This window comes from Meles meles, chromosome 5 (assembly GCF_922984935.1).
Source record: "Meles meles chromosome 5, mMelMel3.1 paternal haplotype, whole genome shotgun sequence".
Lineage (NCBI taxonomy): Eukaryota > Metazoa > Chordata > Mammalia > Carnivora > Mustelidae > Meles > Meles meles.
In genome coordinates, this window is record NC_060070.1 from 87,069,728 (window position 1) to 87,087,094 (window position 17,367).

Sequence of the window (17,367 nt, forward strand, 5' to 3'; positions counted from 1 at the left end):
AATACAAATGGGGGAAAAATAATTTGGAGGAAATGGAAACTCTAAAAAAAAAAACCTCAATAATGTAAGAACAAAACTGAGCTCTTGAAAATTAAAAACAGGATAGCAGAAATTTAAAAAATCAAAATAAAAGTCAGAAAAGATGTGGAAATATCTCAGAATATGCAGTTGAAAGACAAAACCGAAAACAAACTAAAAGAAGGTGAACAGGAGAGAAAAAGAGAAGAAAATTGGAAGACCAATCCAGGAAGGCCAACATTCAAATAATAGAATTTTCAGAAAGAGACATCAAAAAAATGGACAGGAGAAAATCAAGGATGTAAGCTTTCATATTTAAAGGGCTAAGAACAATGATCAAAATGAGGTTGCCTAAGCACAATCCTGAAACTTTGGAACATTAGACATAGAGAAAGGCTTAGAAACTTCCAGAGAGAGAAAAACAAACAAAAAAACTAGGTCTCATATAGAGGATCAGGTATTAGAACAGATTTCTCAAGAACACTGAAGCTAGAAAGCAATAGGAAAATGCCTTTAAATTTCGAAGGAAAGGGGCACCTGGGGGCTCAATCCGTTAAGCAACTGCCTTCAGCTTAGGTCATGGTCCCAGGGTCTTGAGATCAAGCTCAGCAACAGCTCCCTGCTCAGTGGAGAGCCTGCTTCTCCCTTTCCCTCTGCTGGTCCCCCTGCTTGTGGGCTCTCTCTCTCTCTCTGTCAAATAAATAAAAAATCTTAAAAAAAAAAAATTCTGAAGTAAAATAATGTCCAACCAAGAGTTATAGGAAACAGAAGAGCTACCAAAGAAAAGAATCAAAGAGAATCTCCAGGATGAAGGGGAAGGGAAATGACCACTGTGCCCCAATCACAGTGGGAAAGCAACAGTGGAAAGCAACCAATCTGAATGATGGGAGCAGTGTAACTCAAAAGGCAGAATACTGCAGGCTCTTATCACCACATCTGTGTCCACTGAGCCCTTTGCAATCTGATGAAACTTCTAGAGTAAAGTAAGGTAGTGAACAAGAAATGAAAGGAAATCAGAGAAATAAGAGAATCCAACTCAGGAGAAAGGCAGAGAATTCCAAGGACAACAGCAAGGGGAGATCCCTGGAATCAGAGCTGTGTAGAAGGCTGAGAGAGCAATCAGAAGAGAACACGGGTCTCCGGGAAGGATGTCTATAAAGGACAAAAATGGAATTGGTAGAGTGCTCAAAGAAAATTTTATCTACAGGCTATTAGGACATGTGAAAAAAAAAATCACCAGTTGCTGCTAAAAACTAACTTTAGGGAAAAAAATAAGTAGGGAAACAATATTATATATGCTCTAGCATGAATAATATTTGCAAGACAACAGCAAAAAATGCTTTAATTACAAACTGTACTACAACTACACTGGGAGGATGCGGAATGAAAGCACAGGAGACGGCGGTGTAAGGGAGCCAAATGTTCATCTATAATCATAATAGGAAGTTAGTAGAAAATGACTACGATTGATTAATCAGAATTACACATCACATAGAAAAGTCACAGGTATGTGTAAATGCCTTCGGGAAAAGCTGGAGTCATTACTTCTAGAGACGGGATCTGTACTGAATAAGCAGGGCTGAGTGTGGGGGCGGCTGCATTCATTATATATGTGTTGTAGGGCGATTTGATTTTTTAATCCATGTGTATACATTACTTTGATAAAAAAATTGCATACATATAACAAATTAACATATTTTCAAGAATAAGGGTGAAAGAAAGGCAGGATTTTTCAGAATTTCAAAACGAAGAATTTTCAGACAAAGGGAAAATGACAAGAATTAATTACGAACAGGTTCTTACTTAAATTTTTAATGACATATTTCAGAAAGAAGGAAAATGATCCTGGAGGAAAGATTTGAGATGCAAGAGTCATGAGCCAAGAATGCGAAATATTTGTGGATAATGCTAAAAACATATAAACCAGGTAAAACAATAACAATATGTCATATCTGTGACAAGGTATACACAAAATTCTGGGGGAAAATGTGGTCAGATAAGGGATTATGGGAAATGTTTTCTTAAGTCCTTACAGAATCTAAACAGAGGGTACAAACATAGATTTATTTTCTAATATCTAGTATACCCACTAAAATGGAAACAGAATATGTACCTTCAAAACTATTAGAAGGGGGTAAAAACCAAAATGAAGAAAAATAACAATAACAAAAAAAATCAACAGAAAAGAAGGTAAGAAAGGATAAAAGAAGACTTTTTAAAGATTATTTGAGAGAGGGCGGGAGGGAGAAGCAGAGAGAGAGGGAGAAAGAGAATCTCCAGCAGACATCCTGCTGAGCTCAGAGCCCACCATGGTCATGTGATCATGACCTGAGCTGAAATCAAGAGTCGGACACTTAACCAACTGAGTCACCCAGGCACCACAGATAAAACAAATCTTTTTTTTTTTTTTAATAAAATAAGAAATTAAAGAAAAATTGGGAAAAATAGTAAAATATGACATAGCAGAAACAGACTGAAAATACCGTTGACCCTTGAATAATGTGGAGATTAGGAGCACTGACGCTTCCCCTTCATGCATTCAGAAATCTGCATATAACTTTTGATTCCCCAAAAACTTAATTACTAATAGTCTACTGTTGACCAGAAGCTTTAGAGATAACATTGTCAGTTAACACATATGTTGTGTGTTCTATGTCTTCTATACTGTATTCTTACAATAGGTTAAGCTAGAGAAAAGAAAATGTTATTAAGAAAATCATAAAGGAGGAGGAGCAAGAGGGCAGAGGCATAGGACCTATATATATAGAGAGAGAGACCTAAATATCATTATCAAATCATTATCAAACCAAATATAATTATCAAACCATTCTGAACATCTACAAACTCAACAGGAGATAGAGCGGAGAAGAGCAACAATTCTAGGAACAGAAAAGCAACCACTTTCTGGAATGCAGGACCTGGGGAGAAGTGAATCCGAGGTGATATACGGTAAGATAGACCGTAAGGGGAGGGGCCGGCTCCCAGCAAGCGGTAGAGCAGCAGAGCACAAAATCGGAACTTTTAGAAGTCTGCTGCACTGAGGGACGTGGCTCCAGAGTCTAAGTGCAGGGTGGAGCGCTCGCGGTGACAGTGTGGTCTCAGGACCTGCGGGATCACAGAAAGACCAGGGGTGTCTGAGGGTGGCAGAGCTCCCAGGTATTGGAGTGCAGAAGCAGTCTACTCAGAAGAGGGGCTCTCAGCTCGGGATTACTTTAAACCATGATCTGAGGCACATTCGAGCCACTGTTCTTCGAGCAGGGACCTCACAAGTGACCAATCTGGGGAGACTCACCTTCCTCCTCAGGAGTGGCACAGGAGTGCGCTGCAGGAATCAGCTGTGTTAGAAGACTCCAAACGGGGTGGAGCACCAGAAATAGAAATGCTCACTCACAGGCCAGGTGAGCTCAGAGTGTGGCCAGACACCAGGGAGATGGGAGGGATGGACTACTTTTCGCTGAAGGAGCACTGAGGGGTGGGGCCCCAAGCTCTCGGCTCCTATGGGGCCGGAGATTGGGAGGCTGCCATCTTCATTCCCATCCTCCAAAGCTCAACGGAAAGAGCTCAGGGAACAAAAGTTCCCAGAGGGAACCCGAGCAGATTGCTTTGCCTGGCCCCTGGCAAGGGTGGTGCAATTCTGCCTCATGCAAAGACATTCGTGAATCACAGCAACAGGCACCTCACCCAGAAGATCAGCAAGAACACACAGCTAAGACCAAGTTCACCAATCAATGAGAACTGCGGAACTGCAAAGCTAGGGGAATGCAACATACAGAATTCATGGCTTTTTCCCCATGATTCTTTAGTCTATCCAAGTTAAAGTTCTTAAATTTTATCTTTTTATTTTATTTAAAAAAATATTTCCTCTTTCCTATTTTAACCTTTTCTAACTACTTTATCTTCTCAATACCTTTTTTAAAAATCTTTTTAAATTTTCATTATTATAGTCATATTCTATCCCTTCATTGTATTTAACCTGATTTTTTGTATACATATAGGTTTTTTGTTCTTTGAAATTTTGAGATAGTTTCTTCTAACAGATCAAAATATACCCTAAATCTAGTGCACGTCTTTGTTATAGTCTGCAGCATGATCACATTCTTTCCTCTTTTTCTTCTTTTTCAACCAACTTATCAATACCTTCATTAGAATCTTTTAAATTTTCATGTTTACAGCCATATTCCATCCCTTCATCATGTTTACCCTTATTTTTGTATATATATGTTTTTCTTTTTTTAAAATTTTGAGAGGCAGTTTTTTCTAACAGATCAAACTACACCCAAAATCAAGTGTGTGGCTCTGTTCTATTCACCAGTCTAATATGTGTGAGTGTGTGTGTATTTTTTCCCCCTTCCTTTCTTCTTTCCCTGGTTTCAGGACTACTCTGACTTGGTTAGTGTATATTTTTCTGGGGTTGTTGCTACCCTTTAGTATTTTGTTCTCTCATTCATCTATTTTTTTTAACGATCTAATTTATTTATTTGACAGACAGAGATTACAAGTAGGCAGAGAGGCAGGCAGAGAGAGAGAGGAGGAAGCAGGCTCCTTGCTGAGCAAAGAGCCCGATGCGGGGCTTGATCCCAGGACCCTGGGATCATGACCTGAGCTGAAGGCAGAGGCTTTAACCCACTGAACCACCCAGGCACCCCTCATTCATCTATTCTTATCTGGATAAAATGACAAGGCAGAAAAGCTCACCTCAAAAAAAAAGAACAAGAGGACGTACCAAAAGGGACCTAAACAGTACAGGCATTAGTAAGATTTCAGAACTAGAGTTCAGAATGACGATTATCAAGGTGCTAGCTGGGCTCGAAAAAGCATGGAAGATACTAGAAAATCCCTGTCTGAAGAAATAAAAATCTCTTTCTGGAGAAATGAAAGAACTAAAGTCTAACCAAGTTGAAATAAAAAAAAGCTATTAATGAGGTGCAATAAAAAATGGAGGCTCTTACCACTAGGATAAATGAGGCAAAAGAGAGAATTAGTCATAGAAGACCAAATAATGGAGAATAAAGAAGCTAAGAAAAAGAGAGATAAACTACTGAACCATAAGGGGAGAATTCCAGAGATAAATGATACCATAAGATGAAACAGTAGTAGAATAATTGGGATCCCAGAAGAAGAAAGAGAGAGGGGGCAGAGGGTATACTGGAGCAAGTTATAGCAGAGAATTTCCCTAATTTGGTGACGGGAATAAGCATCAAAATCCAGGTGGCACAGAGAACCCCTCCTCAAAGTCAATAAAAATAGGTCCACACCCCATCATCTTAAAACTTACAAGTCTCAGTGACAAAGAGAAAATCCTGAAAGCAACTCAGGAAAATATGTCTGTGACATACAATGGTAGGATTATTAGATTGGCAGCACACCCATCCACAGAGACGTGGCAGGCCAGAAAGGACTGGCATGATATATTCAGAGCACTAAATGAGAAAAACATGCAGCCGAGAATACTATATCCAGTTAGGGTGTCACTGAAAATAGGAGAGAGAAAAAGCTTCCAGGACAAACAAAAATTAAAAGAATTGGCAAACACAAAACCACCCCTACAGGAAATACTGAAAGGGGTCCTCTAAGCAAAGAGAGAGCCTAAAAGTAACAGACCAGAAAAGAACAAAGACAATACACAGTAACAGTCACCTTACCAGCAATACAATGGCACTAAATTCATATCTTTCAATAGTTACCCTGAATGTAAATGGGCTAAATGCCCGAATCGAAAGACAAGGGTATCTGAATGGATTAAAAAACAAGACCCATTGGGCACCTGTGTGGCTCAGTGGGTTAAGCCTCTGCCTTTGGCTCAGGTCATGATCCCAGGGTCCTGGGATTGAGTCCCACATTGGGCCGCTCTGCTCAGCAGGGGGCCTGCTTCCCTCTCTCTCTCTGCCTGCCTCTCTGCCTACTTGTGATCTCTCTCTGTCAAATAAATAAAATCTTAAAAAATTAACAAAAAACCAAGACCCATCAATATGCTATCTACAAGAAACTCATTTTAGACCCAAAGACACCTCCAGAATTAAAGTGAGGGGGTGGAAAAAAATTTACCATGCCAATGGGACATCAAAAGAATGCTGGGCTGGCAATCCTTCTATCAGTTAAATTAGATTTTAAGCCAAAAACTATAAGAAGACATAAGGAAGGACACTATGTCATACTTAAAAAGTCTGTCAAACAAGAAGATCTAACAATTTTATTTATTTATTTTTTTTAAAGGAAATACTTGAGCCGAGATTTGAAGGAGCTAAGTTTTTTTTTTTTTTTTAAGATTTTATTTATTTATTTGACAGACAGAGATCACAAGTAGGCAGAGAGGCAGGCACAGAGAGAGGCAGGCACAGAGAGAGGGGGAAGCAGGCTTCCTGCCAAGCAGAGAGCCTGATGTGGGACTCGATCCCAGGACCCTGAGATCATGACCTGAGCCGAAGGCAGTGACTTAACCCACTGAGCCACACAGGCGCCCCAGATCTAACAATTTTAAATATCTATGCCCCTAACATGGGAGCAAAATTATATAAACCAATTAATAACAAAATGAAAGAAATACATCAGCAATAATATAATAACAGTAGGGAAATTTAACACCCCCTTCAATGAAATGGACAGATCATCCAACCAAAAGACCAACGAGGAAATAAAGGCTTTAAATGACACACTGGGCCAGATGGACATCACAGATATATTCAGAACATTCCATCCCAAAGCAACAGAATACCCATTCTTCTTTATTCTAGAACATTCTCCAGAATAGATCACATCCTGGGTCACAAATCAGGTCTCAACCAGTACCAAAAGATTGGGATTATTCCCTGCATATTTTCAGACCACAATGCTTTGAAACTAGAACTCAGCCACAAAGAGGAAAGTTGGAAAGAACACAAATGAACATGAAGGCTAAAGAGCATCCTACTGAAGTTGAATGGGTCAACCAGGAAATTAAAGAAGAATTAAAAAATTCATGGAAAAAAATGAAAATGAAAACACAACTGTCCAAAATCTTTGTGCCATGGCAAAGGCGGTCCTAAGAGGAAAGTATATAGCAATACAAGCCTTTCTCAAGAAACAAGAAAGATTGTGTATTTCTCAAATATACAACCTAACCCTACACGTAAAGGACCTGGAGAAAGAACAACAAATAAAGCCTAAACCCAGTAGGAGAAGAGAAATAATAAAGAGCAGAAATCAATGAAATAGAAACCAAAAGAACAGTAGAACAGATTGACAAAACCAGGAGCTGTTTGTTTGAGTTAGGAAGGTTGATAAACCCTTGGCCAGACTTATCAAATAAAAAGAGAAAGGACAAAAAGTAATAAAATCATGAATGAAAGAGGAGAGATCACAACCAACACCAAAGAAATACAATTATAAGAACATATTAGGAGCAACTATATGCCAGCAAATTTGACACACTGGAGGAAATGGATGCATTCCTAGAGACCTATAAACTACCAAAAGTGAACCAGGAAGAAATAGAAAACCTGAACAGATCCATAACCAGCAGTTATCAAAAATCTCCTAACAAACAAAAGCCCAGGGCCTTCCCAGGGGAATTCTACCAAACATTTAAAGAAGAATTAATACCTATTCTCCCGAAACTGTTCCAAAAAATAGAAGTGAAAAGAAAACTTCCAAACTTATGAGGCCAGCATTACCTTGATCCCAAAACCAGACAAAGACCCCATCAAAAAGGAGAATTACAGACCAATATCCCTGATGAACACGGATGCAAAAATTCTCACCAATATACTAGCCAATAGGATCCAATAGTACATTAAAAGGATTATTCGCCACGACCAAGTGGGATTTATCCCTGCACTGCAAAGCTGGTTCAACACCCACAAATCAATCAGTGTGATACAATACATTAATAAAAGAAAGAACAAGAACCATATGATACTCTCAATAGATGCTGAAAAAAGCATTTGACAAAGTACAGCTACAGCATCCTTTCTTGATCAGAATTCTTCACAATGTAGGGACAGAGGGTACATACCTCAATATCATAAAAGCCATCTGTGAAAAACCCACAGCAAATATCATTTTGAAAGGGGAAAAACTGAGAGCTTTTCCGTTAAGATCAGGAAGACAGCAGGGATGTCCACTGTCACCACTGCTATTCAATGTAGTACTATATGTTCTAGCCTCAGCAATCAGACAACAAAAAGAAATAAAAGGTGGGATGCCTGGGTGGCTCAGTCAGTTGGGCGTCTGCCTTTGGCTCGGGTCATGGTCCCGGGGTCCTGGGATCGAGTCTCGCATCGGGCTCCCTGCTCGGTGGGGAGCCTGCTTCTCCCTCTGCCTGCTGCTCCCTTGCTTATGCCCGCTCACTCTCACTCTCTGACAAATAAATTTAAAAAAGAAAGAAAGAAAGAAAGACAGCATCAGAATTGAAGTCAAACTCTCACTCTTTGCAGATGATATGATACTTTATGTGGACTCCACTCTAAACTGCTAGAAATCTCATACAGAATTTCAGTAAAGTGTCAGGATATAAAATCAATGCACAGAAATCAGTTGCATTTCTATACACCAACGGCAAGACAAAAGAAAGAGAAGTTAAGGAGTCGATCCCATTTACAATTGCACCCAGAACCATAACATACCTAGGAATAAACCTAACCAAAGAGGCAAATTATCTGTACTCAGAAAATTATAAAGTACTCATGAAAGAAACTGAGGAAGACACAAAGAAATAGAGAAGTGTTCCATGCTATCAACTTTTTTCAAAGAAATGGAACAAATAATCCTAAAATTCATATGGAACCAGAAAAGACTCCAAATAGCCAGAGGAATATTGAAAAATAAAATCAAAGTTGGCGGCATTGGGGCGCCTGGGTGGCTCAGTGGGTTAAGCCACTGCCTTCGGCTCAGGTCATGATCCCAGGGTCCTGGGATCGAGTCCTGCATCGGGCTCTCTGCTCAGCCGGGAGCCTGCTTCCCTCTCTCTCTCTCTCTCTGCCTGCCTCTCTATCTACTTGTGATCTCTCTCTGTCAAATAAATTAAAAAAAAAAATCTTTAAAAAAAAAAGTTGGCGGCATTACTATTCTAGACTTCAAGCTCTATTATAAAGCTGTAATCATCAAGACTGTATGATACTGGCACAAAAAGACACATAGATCAATGCAACAGAATAGAGAGTCTAGAAATGGACCTCAACTCTATGGTCAACTAATCTTCGACAAAGCAAGAAAGAATGTCTAATGGAAAAAAGACAGTCTCTTCAACAAATGGTGTTGGGATAATTGGACAGCCATATGCAGAAGAATGAAATTGGACCACTTCCTTACACCACACACGAAAATAGACTCAAAATGGATGAAGGACCTCAATGTGAGAAAGGAATTATCAAAATCCTTGAAGAGAACACAGGCACTAACCTCTTCAACCTGAGCCGCAGCAACTTCTTCCTAGAAACATCGCCAAAGGCAAGGTAAGCAAGGGCAAAAGTGAACTATTGGGACTTCATCAAGATCAAAATCTTTGCACAGCAAAGGAAATAGTCAACAAAACCAAAAGACAATGGACAGAATGGGAGAAGATATTTCCAAATGACATATCAGATAAAGGGCTAGTAGCCAAAATCTATAAAGGACTTACCAAACTCAATAGCCAGAGAACAAATAATCCAATCAAGAAATGGGCAGAAGACATGAACAGACATTTCTGCAAAGACGACATTCAAATGGCCAACAGACACATGAAATCACTCGGCATCAGGGAAATACAAATCAAAACCACAGTGAGATACCTTCTCACATCAGTCAGAATGGCTACAATTAACCAGTCAAGAAACAACCGATATTGGAGAGGATGCAGAAAAAGGGGAACCTTCCTACACGGTTGGCGGGAATGAATGCTGGTGCAGCTACTCTGGAAAACAGTATGGAGGTTCCTCAAAAAGTTGAAAATAGAGCTACCCTACAACCCGGCAATCGCACTACTGGGTTTTTACCCTAGAGATACAAATGTAGAGCTTCGAATGGGCACATGCACCCGAATATTTATAGCATCAATATCCACAATAGCTGAACTATGGAAAGAACCTAGATGTCCATCAACAGATGAATGGTTAAAGAAGATGTGGTATGTATAGATATAATGGAATACTATGCAGCCATCAAAGAACCCAAAATCTTGCCATCTGCAATGACATGGATGGAAATAGAGTATATTATGCCATGCAAAATAAGTCAATCAGAGAGAGACAATTATCATATGATCTCTCTGATATGAAGAACGTGAGAGGCAGGCCAGGGGATTGTGGGGGGTAGGGAAGGAAAAAATGAAACAAGATGAAACTAGAGAGGGAGACAAACTCTTAATCTCAGGAAACAAACTGAAGGTAGCTGGTGGGTGGGAGGGTGAGGGATAGGGTGGCTGCTTATGGAAACTGGGGAGGGTATGTGCTATGATCAGTGCTGTGGATTGTGTAAGACTGATGAGTCACAGACCTGTACCCCTGAAGCAAATAATACATTATATGTTAATAAATTTAAAAAGAAAAAAAAATCATAATGAAGAAAAAAAAATACATTGTATTATACTGTTATTTATTTTTTAAAAATCCATGTATAAATTCCAAAAAATCTGTGTATAGTTCAAACCCATGTTGTTCAAGGATTGACTGTATTAGGAATCACAATCACCTGAACTAAATTCTGTAGTTTGAAAGACAAGATAGTCAAACTCAAGGAAAAAATCCAATGATACACTGTTTACAAGAAATAGAAAACAAAGGAAGACTGAAATTAAAGGTATGGAAAAAGATATAGCAGGTATATAGGCAAAGGTTAAAATAAATGTTCAAAGTTAAAAATTTAAAAAGTTAAAAATGTTCAAAGGAAACATTTAAGTGAAAAACATTACTAAAGAGAATAATTACACCCTGATAAAATGTTGCATTTCACGAGGAATATGTAACAATTCTAAATGTGTATACATCTAATAACTTAGCTTCAAAATACATGAAGCAAAAGGTGACAAACTTATGAGAAACTGACAAACCCACGATCATTGGAAGATTTTAACATGTTTCTTTCAGCATTTGACAGACTGACCAGACAATAAGTCAGAAAAGATATAGACTATTTCAGCAATACAATTAAAATAACATGGGCATAAAAACAGTAGTGATCCCAATAACAGGAACATGCATGTTCTTCTCAGCACTCAAAAGACATTTATGTAAATAAATGAAAAATATGAGATTAAAAAAAATAAGACTACATTTGTCTTTATTGGCTGACCATTTGTCTATAAATTTTAAAGACTCATGATCACATAGATCATGTTCTCTGACCACAGTCAATTAACTGAAAAATTAGCACACAAAGACAAACTTAAAAATAACTTTAAAGAGGGGCGCCTGGGTGGCTCCGTGGGTTAAAGTCTCTGCCTTCAACTCAGGTCATGGTCCCTCGGGGTCCTGGGATCAAGCCCCACATCGGGCTCTCTGCTCAGCAGGGAGCCTGCTTCTCTCTCTCTCTCTCTCTCTCTCTCTCTCTCTGCCTGCCTCTCTGCCTACTTGTGATTTCTGTCTGTCAAATAAATAAATAAAATCTTTAAAAAAAATAACTTTAAAGATACCATATGTCGGGCGCCTGGGTGGCTCAGTGGGTTAGGCCGCTGCCTTCGGCTCAGGTCATGATCTCGGGGTCCTGGGATCAAGTCCCACATAGGGCTCTCTGCTCAGAAGGGAGCCTGCTTCTCTCTCTCTCTCTCTCTGCCTGCCTCTCTATCTACTTGTGATCTGTCTCTGTCAAATAAATGTTTAAAAAAAAAAAGAAGATACCATATGTCTATAAGCTCAATGTATTTGTGAATAACGCTTGGGTCAGAGAAGAAATCAGTAATAGAAATGAGAAGATACTTAGATACGAACAATAGTGAAAACACCACTTACTACAACTTCTGGGGTGGTGTCACTGAAAATGGTGGCATAAGAAACTGCAGGGTTCCAGTGCCTTAAAGATCAACCCACAGGCTGGCAGAAACTGTCAGAAGCAACTTCTGCAGGACTCCGGCATCTAGTCAAGAACTTTGGCATCTAGTCAAGAACTTCGAACAACCAGAGGAAGGCTAGGTGAAGAAAAGCAGCTGTTTGCAGGAGGAAGAGTGCTGTGACAATGAACCCGCCCAAAAGCTGTCCCTCGCACCTCACCCCTCGTGGCAGTGATTGTGAAGACAGCAGCCTGTACTCCCTGTGCAGGTCTCCAGTGCTGGGGGAACAACAGGGACCTTATTTCCAAAGAACTGTGGCTTTGGATTTCAGTCTCTCTGGTCATGCCCTTAAGGACTGGTGCAGGTTACCTTTCTTTTGTCTAATGGGTAACATTCCCAAGGCTCAGCTCCCTTCCTGAGTGGCTGTTTACCAAAAGCGTTTAAAGGCACAGCTATTGGCTGACCAGCCTGGGGCAACGGACAACACCTGGGATAAACGAGAGACTGAGAAGCCTGAGAAAGAAGAGTTTAGAAAAAGACACAGGTGGGGGATTTAAATGTTCCTGCATGTACAAGGGAACAGAGAAGTCCACAGGCATTCAAAGGGTCTGGTGCATGCTCAAAAGGCCTGTGAAGCCCTTAAGCTTTCACTTCTGGCTGGCAAGCGGCTTTGTGCAAGCAGGAAGTCAAGGCTAATGCAGAGTTATAAACAGCTTGGTTAAGTGTTGAAGCAGTTCCTCAACACAGAACCAATCTGGGAGGGGGTGGGTTTCTTTTCTTTTTTTGGCTCCAAGTGTTTAAGGAAACTGTCAAAACACTAGATGACCACTAACCAAATAGAACATAGACTTCAATGGCACATATAGCAAAAAACACAATTTTTTAAAAGTAGTTAGAAAAAGTCATTAACCAGCAAATAACAGCAACCCAGAACAAGCAGCAACAGCAAATCCTGGGAAGGGAGGAGAAAATGGTTTTCAGAGCTGTTACATCATTATAATATTTAGAATGTTCAATTTTCAAGAAAAAAAATTACAAGGCATGCCAAAAAAACAGTAAAGTATGGCCTATTCACAGGAAAGAACAAAATTAATAGGAACTGTCCAAGAAGAAGCCATGAAGAAGGTACTAGACTTACTAGACAAAGACTTTAAAACCCGTATATCTACATTATAAATAATGTACACCATGGTGGAAAATCTAGAGTTTAAAATGTTTATGTTACAAAATAAGAAAGACTGAAAATTGGGGCACCTGGGTGGCTCAGTTGGTTTAATTTCCAACTTTTGATTTAGGCTCAGGTCATGATCTCAGAGTCGTGAGTTTGAGCCCCATGTCAGGCTCCATGCTGGGCGTGGAGCATGCTTAAGATTCTCTCCCTCTCCCTCTGGCCCTACCTATTTGTGTATGCTCTTTCTCTCAAAAAAAAAAAAAAAAAAAAAGACTGAAAATTACTGAATTAGATATTCAATCAATTTGTTATTATCATTAAAGTTGTTAGAAAAGCAAAAGCAATAGAAAATAAAAGAAATATTAAGGATAAGAACAGAAAACACTGAAACAGAAAATAATAATATAATACAGAGAATCAGAAAAACCACAACATCAGTTCTTCAAAAACATTAATTGATAAAAAACTAACAAGATGGACCAGGAATTACAGTAAAAAGAGATGAGTAAATAATACTAGCCATAAGAAAGAGAACATAATTACAAATAATACAGAGATTAAAATTATAAGAAATTATGAGTAAGTCAATCAATTTGAAAACCTAGTTGAAATGGATACATTTCTAGAAAAATATGAATTAGTAAAACTGGCTCAATAAAGAAATAAAAGAGTGGCTCTTTAAGATAATTAATAGCCAATAATCTTCCCACAAGGCTCTGAAGGTTTAACAGGAAAGTTCTGCCAGCATTCAAGAAACAGACAAATTTAGGGGCGCCTGGGTGGCTCAGATGGTTAAGCCTCTGCCTTCAGTTCAGGTCATAACCCCAGGGTCCTGGGATCAAGCCCCATGTCAGGCTCCCAGCTCGGCAGTGAGTCTGCTTCTCCCTCTGACTCTGCCTCTCTTTCCTGTTTATGCTCTGTGTCTGTCTGTCTGTCTCTCTCCAATGAACAAATAAAATCTTTTTTAAAAAAGGACAAATTTAATATTTTTAAAAGATTTTTAGAGAAAAAAAAAAAGCAAAACTCCACAACACATTTTATGAGTCTGATAAAACTTGATAACAAAATCAGACAAGAGAAGCACAAGAAAATTCCAGTTGGCCTGACTTGTGAATGCAAATGCAAAGCTAAGTAATACTGGGCAAAACAAATCCAATGATGTATGTAAAGGTAATCCATCATGACCAAATTAGGTTTATGCCAGGAAATCTAATGTTAGAAAATCTTACAATATAATTCACTTCATTAACTTGCAGTGAGAAAAACCATATGATCATTTCAGTATTTTCAGAAAAGCATTTAATATAATTCAACCACTATTCAAAAAATTTTTAAAACTCTTAAAAAACCAGAAATACATGCAATTTCCTTAACCCGATTAAGAGTACATATCAAAACCCTGTTGGGATGCTGGGTGGCTCAGTCGGTTAAGCCGCTGCCTTCAGCTCAGGTCATGATCCCAGGGTCCTGGGATAGAGTCCCGCACTGGGCTCCTTGCTTAGCAGGGAGCCTGCTTCTCTCTCTGTCTCTGCCTGCCACTCTGCTGGCTTATGCTCTCTCTCTTTCTCTGACAAATAAACAAATAAATAAAATCTTAAACAAACACAAAACCCTGTTAGCAACTGTGTCTTTCAATGGTAAAATACAAGCATTTTTTTTAAAAATTTACAAACAAAAAATAAAATTTAAAAACAAATATGAGAAAGATGACTACCATTGTCATTCTGATTGCCTACAATCAGAGTAAAAGAAATAAAGGGAAAATAAAAACAAAAACCAAATGAAATTATTATCCATGTAAAAAACCCCAGAGAGTCTATAAATAATTATGATAAATAACGGTTTAGCAAGGTGGCCAGATCCAAGCTCAAAATCCAAAGTTAGCTGCATTTTGTAATAAATGTGTAGACCATATTAAAGATACTATATATATTAGCAACAAAAATATGTTGCAACTAGGAATAATCTAACAAAAGATATGCAAAATATAGAGAAAATTATAAAATTTTATTGAAAGACAGTAAAAGACCAAAATAAACGGAGACACACATCACATTCATGGATAGGAAGACCCAACATTGTAAAGATGCCAAAAGTACTGGTAATGTTTGATCTCTTAAACTTAGTGATGAGTAACGGGTCTGCACTTTCTTATAACTCACTATTTAAACTGTACCTAAACATTATATGCCTACTTCTGTATGTATGGTCTACTTCACAAAAATTTTATGGTCCAAGTAATAACGTTTTAAGAAAATTTTAAAGGGATAGGCTTATTTTATTTTATTTTTTTTTTAAAGATTTTACTTATTTATTCGACAGAGAGAGATCACAAGTAGATAGAGAGGCAGGCAGAGAGAGAGAGAGAGAGAGAAGCAGGCTCCCTGCTGAGCAGAGAGCCCGATGTGGGACTCGATCCCAGGACCCCGAGATCATGACCTGAGCTGAAGGCAGCGGCTTAACCCACTGAGCCACCCAGGTGCCCCGGGATAGGCTTATTTTAAAGAAGTTAAAAAAATTCCTGAAAAAGTCAGTAAGTGTATCAAATTTTTAAAAAAATATTTTATTTATTTATTGGAGAGAGAAAGACAAAGACAGACATACTGAGAGAGAGCATGAGCAGGGAGGAAAGGGAGAAGCAGGCTCCCCACTGAGCAGTGAGCCGGATGAGGGGCTCGATCCTAGGACTCTAGGATCATGACCTGAGCAGAAGGCAGACACTTAACCTACAAGCCACCCAGGCACCCCAGTGTCTCAAATGTTAAGCCAAGAAAAAAAATTCACACACACATGCATATATATATATATATATATATATATATATATATATATATATGCACACACAACACTCAATGATAGAAGGGACTGGAATCAAATCAGAAGGAACAACGGAGACAGTAACAAATATGCTGGTGTCTAACTTTTGAAAGCCTGGGTTGATAACTGAGAAGAGGGCATGGACTTTGGGTGGAACTTTGCCCAAATCCCAGGATGACCGAGTAGGCTGTAGCAGAGAGCCTTTTGTATTAGACAACTGGCGAGCTGCACAACAGGGACTCTTCCTCAATCATACAACAGTCCCCTTTGGCAGGCTGACATTCTAGGGCTCAGGGGTGCGCGGGGATCCTTAAGTCTAATTTTCACAGCAACACATAAAGTGCAGTAACTCTGACTCAGTTGCACCATAAGTATAAAATTAGAGTACATTCTATCCTTCCATCTCACCTAAAAAGTTTTCTTTTTCTTTTAAGCTTGCAATTGATTCTGTCTGTAAAGTGCCTTGTGATACTGTGAATTAGGCTATATAAAAATAAAGCACACTGCATTATATAAAGTTTTACTGCTTCTCTGCTATAACATCAAATGTGCTTGATTCTCCAGCCTAATTTGTATATCTTTAGACTCACTGAGTAGTTTTCACCTTATGAAGAATTCAATAAAATGGTATTAAAAGAGACAAAGATTGCTGTCAGATATAAATTCCTTTTTATCTTTCCTTTGAGCCTAGGCCTTTAGCAAATGGTTCTTTTGGATTTGCAAAATGCATCTCACCAGCAAAGGTCTGCTTAGTTCATACAGAAGCTAGATCAGTTAGCATTCACAAACTAGAATAACCCATCTCTAAAAGATACATACATAGTAGAAGGTCTTCCCAACTAGTGTTTCCTAATAGTCGCATAATTGATAAGGAAAATCACAGTGTTTTCAGGCCCCAGGAGTCTGGAAAACAGTTTGGCTTGTAAATGACTTCAAATGTGGTAAGAAGACAATGCTTGAATATGTTGGCCATTTCAAAAGAAAGAAAAAAAAAGGATAAAAGGCCTCCAGGCCTCATGGGGCATTTTCTCTCATCTTGCTTGGAATATACTGACAAAAATACACTTGCTCCATATCAAACCGAAATGTTCAGGATTCTTTTAGTTTTTGACCTCCATTATCCACTGTTTGGTTTTAACCTTAGCCTTTGGAAGGGTGTTAAAAGCCCATAGTCTAGTGCAGTTTCATTTCTAGCATCTGAATGTAGTCATGATCAATGATCATGTGATATGTAGGTTCCTATAAAATCTAATTCACATAACAACCCAAGTAATATGAAAAAGGTCTGCCATTTGGACTTAGAGTTAGTATTTATTCATTTACTTTCAAATACAGTTAATCAAGCTAGATGCAACCTGGCACGAAAAGCCCTTCCTGTAGTTTTGTTATTGAAATCTTAATCAGCTGAAGTTTGAATCTGTGT

The 17,367-nt window shown here is 38.7% G+C and overlaps 1 protein-coding gene across 3 annotated transcripts in view; it reads right to left on the reverse strand.

Annotated features, from left to right (window-relative positions):
* The window catches only part of BTBD9 (BTB domain containing 9), a 422,827-nt gene that overhangs the window by 183,193 nt on the left and 222,267 nt on the right, over positions 1–17,367 (reverse strand). The gene's annotated exons all lie outside the window — the stretch shown is intronic.